General features: G+C 37.0%; 1 pseudogene; it reads right to left on the bottom strand.

Annotated features, from left to right (window-relative positions):
* Positions 1–4,795: 4,795 nt before the first annotated feature.
* On the bottom strand, positions 4,796–5,342 carry LOC134379242 (large ribosomal subunit protein uL11-like; annotated as a pseudogene).
* Positions 5,343–7,324: the final 1,982 nt, after the last annotated feature.

Raw genomic sequence — 7,324 nt, 5'->3', positions numbered from 1 at the left:
AGCTTAAACAGAGTTTTGAAAGAGAACAGAGTATAATTGTATCACAAGACAGAAGAGGCAAGATTAGGTCAGGAACTTAGAAGTGTGAGAGTGAATTATGTTATCATGTTCAGAGCTAGAACAGAACTTTTAACTAAGAACAATTAAAGAATACCAAGAAACCCATGATCCAAACTTTGTTTCCTCTAGGCACTCAATAAGTTGTAATTAAATTTCATTGTAACTGAATTGAAATAATCTTAATGGAAAACCATTAAGTGGCTCAGATTAAGTTTTGTAGTTATTACTATACCATTTAATCCTGAGTCTGCTCTCAGAGATTTAGAAATGGTAAGACCCCGGGATCATGTCATTCATTCTCCCTTACAACCACGTATTATATTCCCAGCAGCACAATGAATGGAAATGCATAATATTAATGACTTCCCACTTCTTATTTTCAGTAGACCAAATGTTACTGTAACCCCATTCAGTGAAAGATAACTTTGAGACCTTATAAAATGTCCTAATATCCACAAACATAGTTGATCGCTCTTATGGGTCCTACGATGATGGTCCCACGACCATGGCCAAAAAAAAAAAAAAAAAAAAAAAAAGATTATATTTTAATAAAACATTTCCACTCAACTTCAAAATCTAATAGTGCCTTAAGAGTTATGCCTAGTCCCTTTTTTAAAATTGTAAAACATTCTTCATCCTGTTTTAAATACTACTTTTTTCCCAATAGAGAGCTAAGTCGAATATGGATAGTTTATGAATACATAAAGAAACTATTCACTAGCTAATAAATTTAGAGTGAAATTTTAATGAGACTTGCTTGAAAATAAAACATGACCTTCCTGTAAAATCTTTCCTTTAGGACCGTGTAATCAGCACTTGAAGATCGGTCACTATAGCCCTAGCATCAAATCAAAACCCCAAGCTTTTACCAGTAATCATCAATCACTAGCAGCCAGACAAGGCTGAACAAAACATAGCACCCTTATCATCTTTAGGTAAAATGTGTCATAAGATATGCTGGACTCATTAATAGAATCTAATGCTGTACAGTGGTAACATTGTAATATCCAACCTTGAAAAAAATTGAAACAGTCACCGTTTGTCTTTGGTACCACTATCCTTCAATCATAAATTCATTCATTCACTCAACAAGTACTTACCGGGGCTGCATTATGTGCCAGACACTGAACAGTACAGGCCATTCTCTGCTCTCATAGAATAGTGGAGGAAGACTAGCAATAAACAGGTAAACAAAAACTTATAATTAAAAACAGAAAAATAAATGTGATGAGGGTAATAAGCAATGGGTTATGTGAGAGATGAATGAGAAGGAACCGGCCATGCACAGTCAGAAGAAGGGCACTTCACACAGAGAGAATGCAGCTCTGAATGAGGCTGAAAAGTAAGGAGGTCACAGCCAGGTTTTACCTTTACTCTTTTCTATTCAGCCTGGATCGTCTCTGCTGCCTGGTGCCAGGAGTTGAAGCTAGCCAAGCATACCTTCTACAGAGCCCACACTGAGCCCGTGTCTTACTGTCTCCTTTGTGAAAATTCTTCTGCAGCAGATTCAGCCTTGCATTGTGTGTATGCATGCATACTCCTGTTGGAGGTATAGGAGGTGTAGGGGTGTGTGAGTGTGTGTCTGTGTGTGATGGGGGGGCTGTGTATTACTAGCAAAAATCAGATTTCTTAATAAAGTTTTTTTTTTTCCTGCAGCTATGAACTTGATTTTTAAAACCAAACTGCATGGGTGATTATTCTTAGGTATTGCCTGTCCAGGGAGCCCAAACTTACTGACAGCATGGAAGCTGCTCCAGGGAAGACTATGAACCCTCTAACTCACTGACTTTTAGGGGTGGTAGAGTTGCAGAATAGGAGTTCTATAGCAAGAACTTAAAAGGCTATGATGCACGCCAGCAAGTTAGAGAACATCTCAGGGGGATCTATGTGACAAGTCATCAGCTGTGACTGCACCATTTAGCTTTGAAGTTCTTGACCTTTTAAACCAATGTTGCCTTTTGATAAAAATAAAAAAAACTCAAAAATACTCTGTTATGGGTTAAATTGTGTCCCACCAAAACTATGTTGAAGTCCTAGCTCCCGGTATCTGTGGGTGTGACCTTATTTGGAAATAGAATCTTTGCAGATGATCAAATTAAAATGAGGTCATTAGGGTGGACCCTAATCTATTATAACTGTGTCCTTATAAAAAGGAGAAATTTGGAAGCAAAACAGTCACAAATGGGAAGAATGCCATGTAAAGATGAAGGCAAAAATTGGAGTGATGTATATCTATCTACAAGTCAAGGAATGCTAAAGATTGCCAGTAAGAGGCATAGAACAGATTCTCCCTCAGAAGAAACCAACCCTGCTGATACCTTGATCTTGGACTTCTAACCTCCAGTACTATGAGACAATACATTTCTGTTGTTTCAGCTGCCTACTTTGTGCTGTTATGGCAGTCCTAGGAAACTAAGGCACACTTCAATTATCCTATTTGAAATTCCAAAACAAATGGAAAAGCAAGTTCCTATGCATCTATAATTGTTTAAAAATAAAACCTAAAAAAAAAACAAAAACGGAAAAACATGACTAAATCAATTAAAATATTGAATATGCTTTGAAAAAAATATGTATTGCAGCGCACGCATTTCTGGAGATTCTGACTTAATGGTAAGAGGGTATCCCTCCTTCACACTGAACAGATGAGAATCACTGCTCTAGCTTCTCTGATTTACATAAGAGTAGGGAAGGAAGCTTGGGCTCCAGCCATACCTCCTCTCAGCCCCAGGGGAGACCTCCACCCAGGTGTAATACTGGGGGGTTGGGGGGTGTGGAATATATTGCTAGTGAAATCCTATGCAATGCCCTCCATGAGACCTCTACCTGATGATGCCCATAAATACAGCAGCAGCAGGCTGGACAATTACGTCCCCCCTGAGGCATGGCTATCTGGGAAACCACCTAATTTAACAGAGGAGTAGAAAGCAGGAAGACCTCACCTTTACACCACCTTGGCCCCAGTCCTAGCAAATCATGAAGCGGGGGAATTTCATCTTGCCTTGGAACCTAGGTTATGGGTAATGTATTAGTTTCCTAGGGCTTCCATAACAAAGCACCAAAAACTAGGTGGCTAAAACAACAGAAATGTGTGGTCACAACTCTGGAGGCTAGACTTCCAAAATCAAGGTGTTGGGACAGTTGGTTCCTTTTGAGGACTCTGAGGGAGGATCTGCTCCATGCCTTTCACCTAGCTTCTAGTGGCCTGAGGCATTGCTTGGCTTGTAGATACATCACTCCAACCCTTTCTCTTCACATGGCATTCTCTTTGTGGGACTGAATTTGTGTGCAGATTTTCCCTTTTAATAAGGAAACTAGTCCTTATTGGATCAAGGCCCATCCTAATGACCTCATTTTAACTTGATAATCTGCAAAGACCCTATTTCCAAATAAGGTCCCATTCACAGATACCAGAGGTTAGGACTTCAACATATTTTGTGGAGAGGACACAGTTCAGGCTGTAGCAGGTACCAACCTGACAATTCATACAATGGGAGACTAAAGAGCATTATAGAGGTTGATCCTCTCTGATCAGAACCTGATCCAGCAGGCCCAACTACTCAACCTTTCAAAAGAAGCTGCCAGGAGGATGGATGCTGTCCATGGGCGCCCCCTGCTGGAAAAGTCAGTGATGTAATTAAATCACTTTTTCCAGCTGCATTTGTACCTGAGTTCCTAGGTAAAACCAGCCAATAATTTTCCTTTCTTGTTTGCGTTAGAATCACAGTTACATTAGTCTCATATCATGAACTGAAGGACTGTTTCTACTCAACTGTTCTCTGGAACAATATGTATAAGATGGGAATTATCTGTTACATCGCTTGAAGATTTAGTAGAACTTGCTTATAAAACCACATTGGCCTTACAGTGTTTAGTTTTGTTTGTAGGCAGATTTTTTTAAATTATTGGTTCAATTTCTTTAAAGGTCAAGGCTATTTAGACATTGTGCTTCTTTGGGGGGCTAGTTTTGGTACACTATGTTTTTCTGGAAAGTTGATATTTCACCTATGTTTTCATAATTATGGCATATACTTTTTTATGATGTTCTATAATGATTTTTAAAATACCTACTATATGTTGGTTATGCCCTCCTTTTCATTTAATTTTTGTGTGACTCTGTTCTTTCTTGCCAGTAGTTTATCTATTTTGCTAAACTTTTCAAAGAACCAATATCTAATTTTTCCTAATCCTCTCTATTATATATTTTTTATTTCTTAATTTCTGTCTGCATTTTCATTATTTGCTTCCTTCTACTTTCTTTGGTTTACTATATTTTTTCCTTTTCTAACTTTATGAGACTGATAATTGGGACATTTATTTTCATACTTTTACCTTTTTTAAATATATGTATTTAAGGCTATTTTCTTTTTTTTTTTTTTTTTTTTTTTTTTTTTTAAAAGATGACCGGTAAGGGGATCTTAACCCTTAACTTGGTGTTGTCAGCACCACGCTCAGCCAGTGAGCGAACCGGCCATCCGTATATGGGATCCGAACCCGGGGCCTTGGTGTTATCAGCACCGCACTCTCCCGAGTGAGCCACGGGCCAGCCCAAGGCTATTTTCTTCCTCAAGTAACTATACATTCCCATTTAATAAGTGGCACTTTATTGTTCTATTAAAATATATTCTAATTTCCATTATTATTTAATATGTTGCCATATATTATTTTAAAATATTTTTATTTTAATTGAATGGGTTTGTTTGTTTGTTTGTTTTGGTGGTTGAATGATCCTTTATTAAAATATTTTCCTTTGTACTTCTTAACTAGCTGGGCATTCCACTGCACCACTGTTGATGTCATCTATGATGTCATGAGGGTGGCAGCCATCAACATTGCAGCCACAGATGGAACAGTCCCCAGGATCTCTGTAATGGTTCCAGCGAGAACTCTGGCTAAAGAGCTTTGCCAGATCTGTCAGGCAATGTGGACAATCTCGTCAAATGTGATATTTCCACTGTGTTTAATGTTTTTTTAGGTTTTGGTCAAGTTTTTTTCTGTCTCAGTGGTTCCTTGAGGGCTTTGATGATCAAGGCAAAGGCAGAAGGTACCACCTCAATCTGGGCCTGTCTGTTCTGAATGGTCAATTTCACCATAATCCTCAGACCTTTCCAGTCACCAGTTGCCTTGGCAATGTCATCACCAACCTTTTTTGGAGAGAGACCTAGGAGGCCAATCTTGGGGGCCAGGGAAGACATGGCACCGACTTCGCCACCAGTGCACCTCAGGTACACAACTTTGATCTTGTTGGGGTCGAACTTAGGCAGCATGGTGATGGCAGCTGGTGTTGGATGAACCCGGATTCGGGACCACCAAAGAAATTGCACCTTGGCCTCCTCCAAGCCAAAAGTCAAAAGGGCTAAATGGGGATTTTGATGAACTTTTTGTTATTTATTTCTAATTTTTTTTGCATTGAGATCCAATAAGTAATCTGCACGATATTTGTTCTTCGATATTTGTTAAGATTTGTTTTATAGTTAGTACGTATCCAATTTTTATAGATGTTCCATGTGAATTTGAAAAGCATGTGTATTTTCTAAATATTATGTGCAAATTTGTTTATATCTGTTTGGTCAAGCTTTTTAATTATGTTGCACCAATCTTCTATAACTTTTTTTGACTATTTTCATTTATAAATTACTGAGAGAGCTACATGGATTAATTCATTTCTTCTTGTAATTTTATTAAGTTTGGGTTATATATTTTAATGCTATATTATTAGGAAGATAGAAAGCTAGAGCCATTATATTACTTTATTTACAATGTTTCTGTGCTATCATGTGTGAGGTGTTATGTACGAGGGCACTTCAAAAAGTTTGTGGAAAAATAGAATTAAAAGATAATATGAATCTTTCCATGATTCATATTTAGTATTTAACTGAATTTTTTAAATTCAGTGAGAACCCCTGTCTTTTAACTACTCTATTAATTCATTTATATTTTATGGATTTAAATACATTATATATTTACATTTAATTGTATGATGTTATTTTGTGATTTTAATATGTTTTTCATTTCTTCTTCTTCCCCCTTCTCTTTCTCTCTCTCTCTCTCCTTTCCTGCCTTCTTTTATGTGGATTTAGTTTTCTACATTAACGTTTTTTTATTCTTCAACTGGTTTGGAAGTCTTACCTTAAATTCCTATTAATTCAGTTTTACTCTTAGATTTTTAACCTGATATGGTCAAGCTTGTTCTACCTAATCACACTTTAGTTTTGAAACCCAGGAAATAACTGATTGCATATAACCACAGCCTAGACATTATTCATAAGTTCTGTACCCAGAACCAGACATTTAATGACATAGCTACCTAAAGGCAGCTTTTGCAGCCATAAAAGGTAATTATGTTGGAGTTTTAGAAACTGGCATACAAGGGGCTTGATAAACATTGCCTTACCCTAAATAGGCAGAATACTATAGCTCAACTAAAGCATGTCTGTGCTGCCTTTGGGAGACTTGGGAAGCGTGCTCACTGGACATATGCCTGTCTGATGTTCTCTGTTGTGCTTAGAGCTTATAACAGTAAAATGTAACTGTACACAATTTATTTGCCAAAGTGTTCATTTTCATCAAGACCCAGAATCAGTTCTCTGAAGAACTACTTTGCCTAGATACTTCACAAAATCTAAATTAATTAATACCTTGGACCTCATACTTGACAATACGAGGACTTGGAATACCTATATGCTAAAAACCCTCTCGCATCTCACGTAAAACTAACTCCCTAAATAATTCTTACTATTTGTTTTTGATTTACTTTTTAAATATTCAGTTCATTTTTCACTTTATATTTTAAATTCCTGCAGGCATGAAACTTTCTTTCAGAGCTCCCTATCTAAATTTGCTTCCTCAGCCCTTTAGTTTCATAAGTGTCAGGTGGCCTGAGTACATGGTGGCCTAAATACTTTGTCTGACCAATCCTTCTTCCTCTTCATTTTATTTTTCCCAAGCATTACACCCTAATAAACTTCTTACACTCAAAACACCTTCTTGGTATCTACTTCCCAGAGGACACAACTGCCACAGCTATACATATGATCATGAAATTTCCAAATTCAAATTTTTTTTCTAGTTCTAAAAACATGTTAGAAAACAGAAGAATGAGAGTTATATTGGCATCAGACTTATCAGCTGCTAGACAGGGTGTTGAAAATAATAAATCAATTTCAAAAACTTTTAAGAATAATGGATATAGTTCTATACTCAAACTATAGGATTCAAAAAGAAAATGATTAAATATATGTGGAATCAAAAAGCTTGCCTAACG

Source organism: Cynocephalus volans, chromosome 5, assembly GCF_027409185.1.
Source record: "Cynocephalus volans isolate mCynVol1 chromosome 5, mCynVol1.pri, whole genome shotgun sequence".
Taxonomy (NCBI): domain Eukaryota; kingdom Metazoa; phylum Chordata; class Mammalia; order Dermoptera; family Cynocephalidae; genus Cynocephalus; species Cynocephalus volans.
Note: the sequence above shows the minus strand (reverse complement) of the source record. Positions and strands in the feature narration are given on the sequence as shown.